At 36.1% G+C, this 17,444-nt stretch overlaps 1 protein-coding gene and 1 long non-coding RNA gene across 2 annotated transcripts in view; one reads left to right on the top strand and one right to left on the bottom strand.

Annotated features, from left to right (window-relative positions):
* MACROD2 (mono-ADP ribosylhydrolase 2) overlaps positions 1-17,444 on the top strand; it is a 2,034,677-nt gene that overhangs the window by 1,021,923 nt on the left and 995,310 nt on the right. The window lies entirely within an intron of this gene.
* On the bottom strand, positions 2,102-13,213 carry LOC132664913 (uncharacterized). The gene is made up of 3 exons (XR_009603910.2): positions 13,141-13,213; positions 4,812-4,940; positions 2,102-2,305 (listed from the first exon to the last, which is right to left on the bottom strand). It is a non-coding gene; the product is annotated as an uncharacterized LOC132664913 (long non-coding RNA).

Below are 17,444 nucleotides of genomic sequence, written 5' to 3'. Positions count from 1 at the left end.
TTTTTTGTTTTTTTTTTAAGGCTGATTAATGATTATGGTTCTCCCTAATCTAAGAAATGCCAACTGTTAAAAACCTCATACTAAGGTGTTTGGGAGTGGTCATACCTTATGGCCTTTGATTTTAGTTTGAAGATTGAAAATAACCTTTGTGCTGTATTTTGATAAGGAAGTTGTCCTCAGTGGAGACAGACCTCACAGTTGGCATAGAAACAGCTGCTGGGCTATTCCTAGGCCATTGAATACAGGGCACCTGGCCCAGTCTGAATTGTTCTCTCCTGCTTCCTTGTTTAAATAAAGGTCAAGAAAAAAGTTCCCTTTCTTGGTTTAGACTTCAGCAAGAAATAAGGGAGTGACCACAATGTTATCTTAAAATGAGCATTTCCTTTTCCTTTAGGCATGTCTTTATGGCCCTAATTAAAGTTAATGAATGTCCCCAGTGTATGACAAGTGTTGAATGCAGTATAGCTCACCTGAGGTTCCCTGTGGTTGCACACTTTTGCAAAAATGCCCTTCGGTTCCCGCAGATCCATTGTTAGGCAATCCCTTAATTATAGACTTTATCTTTCCAAAGCATTCAAATCACATGTTAGCCAAATAACTTAGATGCCTTTCTAAGTGCTAGAGCTCTTAAGTCAAGTTGGCAGAAGAGGCTAAAGTTTAGGTAAATAAAAGGACGTGTTTCACAAATGATTCTTCACCTTGGGTGTTTATGGAAAGGCTCTGAGAAACCTTTGAAAACAGCAAACACCTTAAAAAAAATCTCATTCCAAACAGAAACATAAATCAGCTAAAAGTAGAGCTGCTCTGAGGCAGGGGATGGGTTGGAAGGAAGAGGGAGAAGTCGGGGGAGCATCCAGGCTCACCCTGGCCAAGCTGCCTCTGCTAGATGTTTTAGGCTCACTTCTCTCCTCATCAACGCCTCAGGATCTTAGGAGACAGAACCAAATCCCTGTTCAAAGACACAAATTTGTATGACTTGCAAATATGTAAAATATGGTTTGGCACTGAGTTCTTCTTAGGATCCTATGATCCTTTTTAGATGGTATGGTTATATTAAAGGGTGAACTGAGTCTGCAACACATTTATCCAGAACTCCTGCATAAAAACAAGAGGTAGTATCCTTAACTTCCAGCAGTTAAATATTCCATTCTTCATTTTCCAAAGAATTGTGGAATTGCCTATGGCCTGTTTAAAAGCCATAAGAAAAGCATTAATTTTTCTTTTATTGTCCCACCTCATTTTTAATCCTTAGAAGTGGCAGTATTTCCAGTTGTTAAAGGAAGTACTTTTAATGTTTATTTATTTTTGAGACAGAGGGAGACAGAGCATGAGTTGGGGAGGGGCAGAGTCTAGAGAGGGAGACACAGAATCTGAAACAGGCTCCAGGCTCTGAGTTGTCAGCACAGAGCCCAATGCGGGGGCTTGAACCCACAAACTGTGAGATCATGACCTGAGCCAAAGTCGGACGCTTAACTGACTGAGCCACCCAAGAGCCCCTAAAGGATGTACTTTTGAGTCTCAAATCTAACACCTAATTTATGGCAATTGTTTAACCTCCTAAGGCCTTGACTTTCTCATTTTTACAATGGGATGATAATAAAACCTGTTTATAAGGCTGCTCTGAGGACCAGAGGTGAAGAACTTAACCTAGTCCTTAGCAACTAGTGACCATTCAAATTTGTTACCCAGTATTAGTATTGCTGATGTTACTGTCATTATTATTAAACAACTTGTTCACATACGTCCTGGCACTAGACTTGGCTCTGAATTCTTTCAGACTGTTCTGAAACATCAAATGGATCTTCAATGTGCAATTTTTAAAATCACTATTCCAGAGGTTTTGAAGAATAAGTTAACAAGACCTGAAGGCATTTCAAAACATAGGTTGATCAGAGAAAGCTTGAATGTTTTCAAGCCTCTGAAATGGCTATTTCCAAAGGAGATGATGCTGTGGAATGTGTTGTATGTGTTGTTGGATTCAGTTTACTCTGTAAACACATTTAGAAGTTTTTTCATGATTTTTCTGGTTTCACTAGGCAAATATGTGTTGAATATATATTATATGCAGATATGTGCTTGAGTCTCCATGAGATCACAAGTTATATAAATATTCAAAATGTTTTTAATAGGATGCATTCATGGTCAGATACATGGTAACATCTCATGAGCAGAAGTTTCTGAAGCGATCATTGCTGGTCTGAATTCAGGAAATAGGAATTCTTCAGAGTGAAGCTCTGCAGCCAGGACAGGTGGAAAGTTAACTCCTCCACTTGTTTTCGGGAAGTGGGTCCTGTGACTTCCGTGCCTGGAAGTGGAAAGATCTGGGTTAATGTGGAGAGTCTCAATGAGTATTTTCCAAAAGTTAGACTTTACAAATATCAAGCATACTCGGCCCCCTCAGTTTATGGTAATGAGGGCAAGGCAGCCAAAGTCTTGCCCAAAATGGGGTTTAAATTCTCTCGATGAACTTAATTCTCTTACTGATTGTGTTTGTGAAACCCCCAAAAAAGAAGGGTTTCTTCAGAAGCTCTTGGAGGAATCTGTCTTCAAGTGACATTGATGCTTCATGTAATGCTTGTGTTTGAAGATATCATCTATTTCACTGCAGACTAAAAACTACAGATTTGGTATATCTGTGTGGTCCGTCAGTATCTACACCTGGGATTTCACTGCGCATTTTCTCGGGAGCTCACTTTTAAAGGCCACAAATCCAACATTAATGCTGGCTTGAAAACTAACTAACAAAGCTCATTTTCAAACATAGCCTCCTTTAGTAGGGAGCTGATGAAATACAGGAGATCATATGTGAGTTTTATTTTTTAAATTTCATTTAAAACATCTGTGTCAAGGATTCTTCAGGACATTTAAAAGTACTCTTTAATATTTAAATTATTACAAATAATTCTGTGGTTTTCGCATGGGAATATGTATTTGTAGAAAATAATAAAGTCTAGAAGGAACAGATAAGATTGTATTTATTAAAATAAAAGCAATGCTTATACAGGTGAATTCATCAGTAAGCATTCTGTGACTACTTAGTATTTGCAAAGTAGTGTATATATGTGTATAAGTGTGTGTGTGTGTGTGTGTGTGTGTGTGTGTGTGTTAATTACATAACTTAAAAAATAGTCATCTTATAGTAACATATAGAATTTAGTCTTTTTGTAAAAATCCCAGTTATTTTATATATTGCTCTTCTGGATGAAGGAATGGTATATAAAAATGGCATATAATGGAATAATCAGTGGACTGACCTGATAATGTTTTAAGAATAGAGAAATACCCTGGGTGAAGGAAACTCATTTCAATGTTGACTTGGATCTGATTAATAACGTTAAAAGGAATGATATTCTCTGGAGATCTTAATGATCTGTAGTCCTGGCTATAACCCAAAATCAGTGATTTAAAATGATTCTCTGGTTGGGTCAGTTTTGATACATAGCTGATGGGTTAGGTGAGACAGAAAGTTAAACTGATCGTTTCCCTGGGACCCATCAGTTGGTCTGGGATTTCACTTGAAACCATAAATCCCCAGCTTCAGAAACAGGCCATTTTCCCTGTGTCAGTGAAAGAGTTTTGGAAACATGATCAGTCTGAGCATTAATAGGTGGGAGCTAGATAACAGATTTTTTTTAAATGTGAATTTAGAACTTTGGGAAGGATGCAGCTTGAATAGTGCTACAGAAGGAGGGACACACTTTGAGTTAAGAAGCTGAGAATGGTTATTTTGGAAGTGGCAGATTTGCCAGCCTGCTTTATTCAGATACCTTTGGAGACAAAGGGTCAAGTCTACCTGGACCTGGGAACTTTGCTTAAAAAAACCCTGAAAAGGCCCTTGTTTCAGCAAGGACCAAAAGAAGTGAAAACAGTGTTCCTTAACCTTAATATGTAGAGTTAACTTCAATAGTCCAGAACTCTAATTAGCAGCCTTCAGATGGAGCCAGAGGGGAGCAGCTCAATGAAAAGGTATTGACAGTACTCATATGCTTTGCTCTGGGATCCCCTAAATCATGGGGGTGGGGGGATAAGTGAGCATAGAAACATATCTGTCTTTGAGATTGCTCAAGATTCTTGATGGGGCACTCAAAAGAATGTTCTAACTGTTCATAGAAGTACAAGCTGAGTAAATGAACATGTTTTAAAAAGTAGCCAAGTCTTTAGAGCCAGGAAGAGAGAGATCAAGACAAGGGACAATTCTGTATCTTTCTGTGAGACTAGCCTTTTCCCCATATTTATTTAGTTTCACTATGAAATTCTGCAGTTCATAGTAAAGTGTCTCCTTGTCTTGTACACAGCTGACTGGGCCTGCTGCTGCTTTTGATCACCTCCCAAACAAGGGAAATGATTTCAGATGCCTTCTGCTTTCCCCAATCCATCTCAAACCTTGAACGGTATCAGTACAAACAAGTAAAAAAGTTTTATTCACCCCTCCCCTCAGATGTCTGCTCACTGGCTGTACATGGACGGGAGTCTCTTACCCTGGGCATCACTGATGCCATCACTGATACTACATATACCATCACTGATGCCATTCATCATTTAAAAAAACAAACAAACAAACAAACTGCCTACACATCAAAAACAAATAGCCAGTTCTTGGGTAGACTCTAACTAAATGTTACTGTAAGGAAAATTCTCAACCTCCACAATGAATATATTTAAGCCTGAATTTTTGTCAAACATCCTTTAAAGATAGACCTTAGGAATTAAGCTTGTGTACTTTTCAAAGGAGCAACGTGGTGCTTAAAAAGATGTAATGTTCCTAATGCCTCTCAGCTGAAAAGACAGGACTAGGATTAGGACCAAGTTACCTTATTTTCAGTCTTCAGTTTAATTTATTAATCTATTACTTGTTCATTGCCCACTTCAGAAAGGGATTATTCAGACCGAAAATCAAGTTCTTTTTGAAAATAGAGCTGACTTTTGCAGGGTAGACAGACCTGTAAAGGATAAAGGCAAGGTAAGGTGAAATATTTTTGTTGGCAGTGGAATGGAGTCTGGACTTGTTTGGGCATGGACTGGATTGGGACTCAGTTATTCTATTTGCACTACTTTAATTAATGCTTCAAATCTACAAATACATAGTGAATAAAAGAAATTGGGACTATTTGGATCAAAATGGTTACTGTGACCATTCACTCATTCATCCATTCATATATAAGACATTTACTGAGTTCCTACTAAGCTATTAAGTGTTTTAGTTGATACAGAATGTACTCCTATGCACAAAGCATTCATGATCTCTGCCATTCTAGGTCAGGGCAGAGGGAGATACAGACACGTTAACACATGCATATATCACATACTCACAGATTATGGTAAGAACTGTGTTAATATGGCTGTCAATGCTTCTTTTTGTTTGGTTTCTTCTTGTTGTTTTATATCTAGAACTTATTTGAGGCCACCCGGTAGAGAAAATAATGTATTTCTCTTTCTGGATAAGTGGCTTTGGGATCACTTTTCTGAAGTGAAATCTTTTATTAAAACATGGATTTCCCGGGGCGCCTGGGTGGCGCAGTCGGTTAAGCGTCCGACTTCAGCCAGGTCACGATCTCGCGGTCCGTGAGTTCGAGCCCCGCGTCAGGCTCTGGGCTGATGGCTTGGAGCCTGGAGCCTGCTTCCGATTCTGTGTCTCCCTCTCTCTCTGCCCCTCCCCCGTTCATGCTCTGTCTCTCTCTGTCTCAAAAATAAATTTAAAAAAAACGTTAAAAAAAAAAAAAAAAAAAAAAAAACAAAACATGGATTTCCCATCTGCAATATTCTTCATAGCAAGCTTGCAGCATTGTTTCAGAACTGGTCTAATGATCTTGCTCACAAAGTAAATAAAACACAGTGGTGTCTCTATTTCTAGAATTTAAGTGTTGTAATGTATCTGTCTAGAAGCTGGTTAAAATGCATATTGTCCTGACATTTCAACTAGAAGTCTGCTGACTTCATTGTCTAGCACAAAAAATCATTATTATTATTTTATTTTTATTATTTGCAGATGGGTCAGGTTACCATCAAAACCTTATTATTATTATTATTGATAAAACACTAATGCAGTAGGTTGACATAGAGATTGACAAGTTGATTGTTACAGTATATTAATCTAACATAATATTATACATTTTCCCTGACTCCGTGTAGCCTTTAAGATGTAGGAGAATTTGAGCAAATCTTGTCCCACTATTCTCAGAGATTAGATGTTATAGAAAAGACTAAAAGGATAAAATGATTTGATAACCATTTCAAAAGAAGGCTATAATAAATACCCTTAATGCAACATATGCCATAAACCAGAGAATTGTAAGTTTTTAGGCATGCATCTAGTTTATAATTCTAAAAGCCAAATTTATATACTTAAATATGTACAAGTAATGGTTCACTTGCATGCCTGAAAGCTACAAGAAATTTTTTTAAAATGTTAAAAACTTGGAAATTGTGAAGTTTCTTCAATTTTTTTTTTGAAAATCAGATTAAAAAAAGACCCTTCTGCCTCTGATGTTTTAGAAATATTACTGCTTGAAAGCAAGAATCTGAAATAAAAGCAAATGACAATAGCTTTCTAGGCTCTAATCCTGTGTTCCCACTAAAAATATCTTTTGGGTGGGCATGACATTAACCATCCTATCTTATAAATACAGTAGAATATTTAATGATCTTCCATTGTATTCTGGAAAATAGACTTTGTGTTCTCTTTCTCTTTCTCTCAACCCTCCCCCTGTCCCCACACGCCCACCGGCTCTTTCTGGTACTTTGCCAGAGCTGTCTGCTTCTTTCTTGGAGTCCAGTAATTGAAGGTAATTTTTTTGGAGATGGTTTCAATTATCTAAAGCCAGTGGAATGTTTAACTGCCCCTTGCTATTGGTGAACTTGTTTACATTGGGATTTCAGATGAATTTAGATTACATGCAACCAGATGTTATCTGCTATGGTAGCTTAAAAAAAAATGTATGAGAGAGGGAACTTTACTACCATATTTAGGTCAATGACCCACCAGTTTTATAGAAGTATGCCCCTTTGGGTAAACTTTTGGGGTAAACTTTTAATCACAACCAGTGAATATTCAACTATGAGAGCATATGGCTTGTGTGCAATAAATAAGCTTTAATTTTCCATGTGTCCTTATAGTTTGTGATACTGATCAGAAAATCCTGTCTCACAAAAACATTTTGCCACCTATCTAGTTGGAGATAGTAAAATTATAAATTAAAATTAATTCATGTTCGCATTGTGCCTAACCTTCACAGATTTGCTGTCATGCTACCCAGATAATACAAAATAAATGTTGTGATATTTAACAAGAAAAAAAAAATATGAAGCAATATAAGTCACCTGTAAAACAACAACTAAATGTTCTAGTCTGCAGACAATTGAAGACTTATTTCCTTAACTGACAGCTTAAATGAAGGCTTAGTAAGATATATTATTTGTATAGGTTGAACTTTAAAATCTAAAAGAAAAGCTGAATACACAAATTTTAACTTTGAAAACAGATAAATTAGGATGGAATTAATCTTTATGAAAGAATTATTTGCTTTATCAAGGGATCCAGAATTCACTTAAGAAGTTTTTTTTTTTTTTTAAGTTGGCTTTCAACATGATTAAAATATGATTTTTAGCCTTCAAAGTTTAATTCCATATAAATTTTCAAAAAATAATACATCCTTGTTGAATCTTCAAGTAGGCATCAGGTATGATTATCTTCACTACTGATAGTGGGAAGCCATCCAAGAAATGTTTTAGGAATTAAATAGGGGAATATATATACTCATACACATATAAATGCATACACAAATACATATATGCACATGTATGTACACATGCATATACTATGTATATCGGCATATATGCATGTAATTTTTTTCTTAGGGTTTAGCATACTAACTAAACAGTTGACACTCAATTGAATGAATAAAAAAACAAATTAAATGTTTTACGATCTTTGCAAGTAGAAGAAGGGATACCAGACAGGAGTTTTCACCTTTGAAGGTTGTAACCATTGTCAAAATCATGCTCAGGGAAGAAAGAGTAGGTTAGGGGAGAAAAAAAAAAACAAAAAACAAAAATCAAAAAACGTTCTTCACCCCTCTTCCCACTACCTATTCTACTACGGTCTCTCATTGCATTTACCTAACTGGAAGCCAGATGGTAAGGGTGCCAGTTGAAACAGTAGATAGGGGTCAACTTCCTACTTCTTTCTAGTCAAAAAGCAGGGCAGAGAAGTATGGAAATGGATATGGAGGAGCAGAGAAGAAAAAGCCCATTGGTATCTCCCATGATCCTGCCTAGGGTGGTTCTCATAATCTGAACTTGGTGGAAAAATGCCATTGACAATTATTTTACCACTGTAGAATTATAACCTTTCTAGGCAATGAATCTAAATAGTAATCCAAACACTATTTCTTTTTGATTCAGACTTGTGTTTTTTTTTAAATGAGAATTCTGATTATGAACCAAATACTTAATAAATATTAAGACTTCATATCAATATTTATTTTCTTTTCAATGTATACTGTATATGGACCCTTAATTGTCAACTGTACACACAAAACACATTTGACAAATCAGTGTTAAGTTGTAGAATAATTTGAGAGATAAAATTTGAAATACTAGCTATCATTTTTATTTGGATTTTACCCATCTTATAGATTCATGTTTACAAATAAAACTTAAGAGATTAATTATTTGCTAAGTTATAAGAGGTACTAAAGTATTTTAAAAGACAATTTAATGGAAAAGAAGTTAGACAAAAGATAGATTAATTGAAAAAAAGAGAGTGTCACGTCTAAAATAGTCATGTCAAGCTCATTAAATTTCAAAGGGTTAAATTCATATGGATGTAAGACTTTGAAAACTCATAGAGAGTATATTCTCTGGAATTAAGCTAAATATTAATAACAAAATGTGTTTAATTAAAAAATACCTAAATAGTTAGAAATTAAAAATGACCTAAATAATTATGGAATTAAAATATCATAACGGACATTAGAAAATATTTTGAAATGAATGACAATTAAAATGCTCATATCAAACCTTGTGAGATGCAGCTAACCAAGTGCTGAGGGGGAAATTTATACACCCTGAACGGCATGTGTGAGAAAGTAGGGAAAGCTGAAAGTCCTTGATCTAAGTATTTAGCTCAAGAAGCAAAAGTACAAGAAAGGTAATAAAGATAATAAAAGAAATTGATGCAATAAAAAACAAAGACATTATAGAGAGCTTTGAAACAAGGACTAGTTCTTTAAAAGATTAATAAGATTGCTAAACTCTAATGTAATTGATGCAGAAAGTGAGTGAGCAAGAAAGCACACTCTACCAATATCAGCATTCATGACCAATCTTACAAAAAATTTTTAACAAAAAAAAAGATATATGGATAACTTTATGCTAATATGTTTGAACATATTTTAACTTCACAAATTCCTTTGACTTAAAGTATATAAATACTCATAATTTTTAAAAGAAATTTAAACTATTATTTAAAGCCTTCCCACAAAGAAAACACGTAGGTATCTTTATTGTACTAGATATCTTTACTTATACACTGTGTGGGATGTAAATTAATATAGCCATCATAGAAACAGTATAGAATTCCTAAAAAAAACTAATGATAGTACTGATATATGATCCAGCAATTCAGCTTCTGAGTATATATCCAGAGGAAGTGAAATCAGTATTTCATAGAAATATTTGCACCCCCATGTTCATTGTAGCATTCTTACAATAGCCAAGATGTGGAGACAACCCAAGTTTCCATCAGTGGATGAATGGTAAAGAAATTGTACACCTCTATCTATCTATCTATCTATCTATCTTATAATGGAATCTTATTCAGCCATAAAAAGTAGAAAATCTTGCCATTTGCGACAACATGGTTTAACCTGGAGAAAACTATATTAAATGAAATAAATCAGAGAGAAAGAAAATACTGTTTGACCTCATATGTGAAATCTAAACAAGTCAAACTTATAGAAGCAGAAAGTAGAATAGTAGTTGCCAGGGAATGGGGTTGGAGAAATTGGGGAAATATTAGTGAAAGGGTCCAAACTTACAAGTTCTGGGGATATGATACAAGTGTAGTGATTATAGTTAACACTGCTATAATGGACACTTGAAGTTTGCTAAGAGTGAATTTTAAGTGCTCTCAGCACACACACAAATGGTAACTATGTGAGGTGATATATAATGTTAATTAATTTGATTGTGGTAATCATTTCACAGCATATAGGTATATAAAATAATCACATAGTACACCTTAAATACATATAGTTATCATTTGTCAAAGAATAAAATAAAACTAAAACACTAGCCCAAAAATCAGGCCAACAAAAAATATAAAGAAAAATCAACTTTTTAGGAATAGGTAGATTCCTAGGAATCCAACAAAATATATACAAGACCTCTACATAGAAATTTCAAAACATTTCTTAGAGAAATAAATTAAGTCATAAATCAATGGAGAGATGTGCCATGTTCATTGATTAAAAGACCAAAAATAAGACATTGATTCTATTATAGCTGATCTTTAGATTAAGTGTAATAAATAAAAATTTTCAGCAACTAACTTTGTGTATGTGTGTGTAATATAGCAGGTTGGTTTTAAGATCTATCTATAGCTATAGCTATCTATGTCTATAGCTATCTATATCTATATCATCTATATCTATATCTATATCTATATCATCTACCTATATATAATTAAATATAGGGGCCTAGAGTTGCAAAGACAGTCTTAAAAGGAACAAATTTGTTGGACTTATACTTCCAAATATTAAGATCTATTATAAATTATTGGGACTAGGTATAAAGCTTCTGGAATTTTGGTGATGCTTTATAATTTGTTCTAGGAGGGTGATACAGGATATTGTAGAAGTTCACTTAGTCACAAAACTTAAGATTTGTCTACTTTGTTGTATGTGTGTTATATTTCAATATTTCCAAAGCCAATATGGCAAACAAAATATTAAAATTTAACATTGATTGAAAATATAGATTATTCTCTATGCTTTTCTACATGCTTATAATACTTTAATAATTTCAAAATAGATAATTCATAAAAATATTTTTGTTTTAGGCTGTATTTTGATTACAAATTTGTATACGGCAAAATGATCCCAAACTTTGTGTCCACTGTATGAAACCACAATATTCCCTTCATCAGACCCTAGCAAAAATTATTGCAGAATGAGAATATGTGAAAAGTCTGGTAAATGCTGTACATTACAAAATCCTCTACACCTATCATCTGGGGAATAATGGTGGGGTCTGGACAGACAGGATTAGATTGATAGCCAGGAAAAATCCACAACAACAATAGAAAATGGGTGTTTGGGAAAAAGAAGGACCCAGAACACTCTGAGTACTACAGCTGTCAGTGAGTAAATGTTCATTTGATAAACTACCAGATCACCTCTAAAAGTGCTTTTGACCAAGGGCAGTTCACTCAACACTCAATTACTCAGGGACTCTGTATCTGGGCCTTCAATTTTTCTCCATTTTAAGAGCCACTGTCTGAGGGATAAGAGAAGAAAGTAGCTCAATACTCTGCTCTTTCATATTTGTTGTCTTCTGTTGGCCTGAGAGGACTTTTATCCAGGTTTCCTCTGAAATGTTTAGGGACAAATGGTCAAATCTAGAGTTCAATGCAACATGTTTAATCATGTTTTAACATTTATTTAAATTTATTTAAATTTATTTCTCATTGGCTTGTAGTAAAATGCAACATGCTTTGCCTATTTTCAGTTTGACTAAATTAATTTGAAAAGAGAAGTTTAAAAATCTAAAATTTGGGTTTTCTAGTGGGACTTATTTTTTGAAGGTGATGATCATATCTAGGAAATGTTACCTTACAGGTTGTTTTTCATATTATTATGATCAATGATCATTATCAACCAATATTTACTCATTTTCTTGTGCATATACAGCCTAATAGACACAATATGGAGGAAAAAAAAATATATATATATGTCTAGGTTTAATGTGGTGCAAACTCCAATGCCTACAGGGACCAGTGACATAACCTAAAAGAGCAAAGTGGTAATGGTGTAAGAAAAACAAGAAAGGGTATGCCATTATAAATGGAGCCTGATCATTTGCCTTATTGCCCTGAAGACATTAGGGAGTGGTATTAAACTGGAATTTTTTTAACAGTACAGGCTCTACTCAGTTTCAGCTGATTGTAGCCCTGCAGGAATTTCGACATACTGCTGCTTTATTTTTCAAAAGAAACTTGAAATATCTCTCTCCTAAACAAAACAACAACAACAACAACAAACAAAAAACAAAAAAACAAAACACAACAAAACCCATGAAATCTTCCAATTTAAAAAAAACAATCTAGTTATAAACTAACACACACTCTATTGCTATCACCATGGGGCAAATAAAAATGCTTTCTGAGGGCTATTTATGGTATGGACCTGTGAACCTCAGCCTTCCAACATACTCAGGGGAAATAGGACACACAATTTATATAAAAAGATATGGGATAATACTAAATACTACACGCATTTATTTATTTATTTATTTATTTATTTTTTCTCTCATACAATAGTATTTACTAAGAGCCTTCTAGGCCCAATGCCCTGTGTGAGTTACTAGGGTTACTAAGATGAACAAAAATGTTTTCTGTTGTAAAGCAGCCCCCGCTCTGGGAGAAGAAAACAAGTCATTAGTTATTAAGCAAATCTAATATAGTAGGAACAATTGGTACTGTAGAATTTCAGAGGATAGAGGCTTTGCGGACGTTTTTCTTGAGGACATAGGAAATAATTGGGAAGTAATGAGCCCCCCCCCCCCAGCTTTTTTGTAATTTATAAATACTATGTCTCATCTATCTGGGATACACTTTAACCTAGTAACAAGAAGCAAAAACAAGTCATAAAACAACCTCACAGTCAACTTCTAAAGGAAGTACTGTCATGGAAGTGTGAGAATGACAAGGGATCTCTTATTAATTAACAGTTTCCACATCCTTTTTAAGCATATCTTTACTTACACTTAACTAAGCAGAGTTAGTTCTTCTACATGGGTTATGCTATCAGCTAGTTAGCTATCTTTTTTATCTACACACACACACACACACACACACACACACACACACACACATTTATCCACATAGTATTTTATTTCTTTTGCCACTGAAGACAATCTTACTTTAGCTTCAAATTAAGTAACAGCGACAGCCACTTGTTTTCCCCCTTGGAACTATGGTGCAGCCAGAGAGAAGGCACATAAGTGAATAAATTGTCATCAATTCTAGAGCCCTTTGGTTGTGATAATGGAACCTGTTTTCTCTGGGAATTCTGAGTGGATTATTATTCAAACTACTTACTATTAAATGTGTTTTATTCACCAACAGAGGCAGTAAAGGTCCCAATACTCCATTTTTCTGAATAACCTTATCAGCATTCACTCTGGTATATACAACTTTGTAGACTTGGGAGGAGTGCTTGATCCCTACATATCTTCAGAACTTCCCTTTAGGCGGTCTCCCCCAAAGTTATAATATTGTGAAGAGTATGGAGTTAAGGATCACTCTTTGAACATGGATGGATGGAAGAACAATGTATTCATTTGTGATAAAAATCTAGATATGAATGATGTAATGAAGTATCGGTTTAACTAATGAGATGGGAAGCTCCAAAGACCTCCTGGCTGTTTTGCTAAATAAAATAGCAACCTTCAAGCATAAAAACAATTGTTGGGGGGCGCCTGGGTGGCGCAGTCGGTTAAGCGTCCGACTTCAGCCAGGTCACGATCTCGCGGTCCGTGAGTTCGAGCCCCGCGTCAGGCTCTGGGCTGATGGCTCGGAGCCTGGAGCCTGTTTCCGATTCTGTGTCTCCCTCTCTCTGCCCCTCCCCCGTTCATGCTCTGTCTCTCTCTGTCCCAAAAAATAAATAAAAAACGTTGAAAAAAAACAATTGTTGGAAAAGCGTCTGTCAAAAGCAAACCCTTCAGTATCTTATGGCAGATGTTTTACTGACAGAAAAGAAGAGACAGGAATTTCCTATAACCGTGGTTGGCTTTAAGGAATACAAAATTTAGCATGTCTTTCATCATTGTAATAATATGGTAATGATTAAATTCACCTGCAGAAGCCCAAGGCGTCTGTTTGTTTCCTGGGAACTTCCAAGTGTCTTGTGTACAGACTTGTTCAAGTGGGAGTTTGTGAGTGTAAGAACAGTAAACTCCACCTTATCTCAGACGGCAAAGGAATGGTATGTTCTACTTAATTGAATATTCTTGTTGGAGCACTCTCACACATACCACACATTTTAATTTTCAAAGAGTAAACTTTAGTTAGCATTAAAGTGGCACTCACATGGCTTATAGCTTGCTTTGATGCAATAGTGGAACTTTGTCTCCTTTATCCCCTACACTGTAGTTCCTCTATCTTTAGGTACTTTCCCAGCTTTGGCTAGAATTTACTCATAGACTTTTGTAGCTCTTGTATTATGGAACCATCCCAGCCCCCAGAGATGCCCAGAATTTGTGCTCTGCTTCAGTCAAGCCACACTATCAACCACACTTTCATTCCTTAAGGGCTGTTCTGGTAACTGGCTAATTCTTTATTGGACCAATTTGAGGTACAGTGTTTTGTTCGATAATTGTATAATATGTTGACCTTCCCTGAATAATATTTGATTTAAAGGGCTTCATTTTGCCTCTTGTGACTTGATTAGAATAATCAAATAACTTGGAATCATGCAATTACTACAACCTTTTATGATACAGAGAGCTTACATATCATCGCTAGCATAAATTCTTCACTTCCATAAACACAGAGGTTGTATTCATTCAGTGCCTATGGTTATTCTGGGCATAGTACTAGGTGCTTTATAAAAAAAATATTTTCATCTCTTTTTAAAGACACACAAATAAACAAAAACAACAAAACAAACTGTGAGATTGGTTCGATGGAAGTTTTGGAAATTATCATCTCCTAACAGGAGAAATTATCATCTCCTGCCTTCTATTCTCTCTGTACAGTGTCTGTGTTATGATTGTAGCATGTTGCTCTTGGGCTGGCTGGCTACTCTTTAGAAAGGCTGAGTACTTTGCTTCTACCAACGACAATGTTCAATTATTAAGAGTCAGTTTTCCCTCAAACCTGTTTATGCCAATTGATGTAACATTATGTGGACAAGAAGACAGTTGTTTCTATGAAAAAATCTAAGATACTGCAAAATTTTGATAAAAGCCAGTTGCTTTAAAACATGTTGTCAAAATGGGGTGCCTGGGTGGCTCAGTTGGCTAAGTGTCCTAATCTTGATTTTGGCTCAGGTCTTGATCTTAAGGTTTGTGGGATGGAGCCCTGAGTCTGGTTCCATGCTATTGGGGTGGAGTCAGCTTGGGATTCTCTCTTTCCCTCTCTCTGCCCCTCCTCCACTCATTCCTCTCTCTCTCTCTCTCTCTGTCAAGATAAATAAATAAACTGAAAAAAAGTGCTGCCAAAGTAGATGTGGGTAAGAAGTAAGACCCCTTTAGAGGATTAGGGGAAAATCATTAAAAAAACTAGGAAAATTTTCTGCTCTGATTGCCTTGTCATGAAATTCTACTCCATTCAACTTTAAAGAGGCTAGAAATAATAATAATGCATTATGAGGGAGGTTAGTACAAGAAATACAACTTGGAATTTCAGCTAGTGGACCCTACTGTATTGATCAGGTTTCAGTTGCAAACAAAACTAGAAACAGAAACTATCTGTCTGTCTGTCTGTCTGTCTATCTACCTACCTACCTACCTATCTAGATTTTTCTATCTTTTTTTTTTACAAGTATGCACACCTGCTCTCTGACATCTAGGGAAATGTTTGTATCTGACCGTTGAGTCACTCCTTAATTTATCCCTTGTCTTATTTGGGTAATTAGTGAGGAATATCAACCACTTAAATGAGGTCCTCTAAATGTTAAATATGGAACAGAAAACACCTTCCATATGAAGTTGCAAATAATCTATAATATGTGGGACTGTGAAGATGAATTAAGCAGCTGGGGAGCAGGAGCTGTTCAGGGGCTGAGGGGTTGAGATGCAGAACCTGAAGTGAGAGCCTAATCCTCTTGTAGGAGTGGAGTTCCAAGATGCAAAGTGCCAGAATGCCAGGTCCATCCCGCACATATGTGAGAATGTGAGGGAAAATGAGGAAATAGGATGATGAATAAAGAGAAGTATGACGTGGAAATATCAATGGATATGAATGAATGGTTGAAAAGGGTTCTAGTTTGAGGAAAATGAATGGATTCTTAAACTAAAAGAAATATTAGTCAAAGTGCAATGAACAGAAGGAAAACAAAGCAGGACTGAAATATTTACTTTTGGTGCATTTGCATGGCTCATTAAAGTTAAGCACCTGGCTCTTGGTTTTGGCTCAGGTCATGATCTCAAGATTGGTCATGGGATCAAGTTTCATGCGTGACAGCACAGAGCCTACTTGGGATTCTCTCCACCACCCCTCTTTTTGCCCCTCCCCTGCTCACATGCATGGATACTCTCTCTCTCTCTCTCTGAAAAGAAATAAACTATTTAAAAAAAATAATAATGTTTATTTACTTTTGAGAGAGAGAGAGAGAGAGAGAGAGCGAGAGAGAGCATGAGCTGGGGAGGGGTGGTGAGAGAGGGAGACACAGAATCTGAAACAGGCTCCAGGCTCTGAACTGTCAGCATAGAGCCCAATGTGTGGCTCAAATTCACCAACTGCAAGGTCAGGACCTGAGCCAAAGTCCAACACTTAACCAACTGAGCCACCCAGGTGCTCCAGAAATAAACCGTTTTTAAAAATAGAAGTAGTTTGAAAAATATTCAGGAAAGTGTGCTGTAGAGACTGATTTAAGAGTAAACAAACTATGCAAAATTTGTTGAAATTTCATCATATCAAAAGGGGCTTGCTTATTTCAGATAGTGATATTTCAGGTATTTTAAGTAAGGAGGGTGAAAGATAGGCAATTAGGTGCTTATGATCTAGCAAAAAGGGGCAGGGAGATGAGGTTCTCCCCTGGGCCTCCCAGAATGAGTTCCAGAACAATGCATAGGAACTAGGCCACCCGAAGAGCTCACCTCCTTCACATGTTCGAGACAGTAGAGGATCAGGAGATTTCTACCACCACCATCACAACAACTGCCTATTAATGCTCCCAAGCAAAAAGCTATTCTCAGAATGATGTTTCAAGAAACCCAGATAACTCTGGGATGAGGCTTGCCTGTCAAAACCAAGAGCTCCCTTCCTCCTTCCCAGAGCATGTGCAGGCAAATCCAATTGGAGAAACCCAATTTGCATTCAGAATCCTCACTCCAAAGAAGTATAGAAACTGGTGGGTTTTGCTGTCTGTCCTCAGCAGTACAAGAAAGCTCACTAGAAGTGTAGGATTGATATGGGTGTCAACCTACCTACCTGTCAGATTTACCTGCAAGTGAACAGGCTTGGTCTCTGTGAAAAAATTGATACGTTAAGATGCTATTAT

Source organism: Panthera onca, chromosome A3 (genome assembly GCF_046562875.1).
Source record: "Panthera onca isolate mPanOnc1 chromosome A3, mPanOnc1 haplotype 2, whole genome shotgun sequence".
Lineage (NCBI taxonomy): Eukaryota > Metazoa > Chordata > Mammalia > Carnivora > Felidae > Panthera > Panthera onca.
This window is presented reverse-complemented; position numbering and strand designations above follow the sequence as displayed.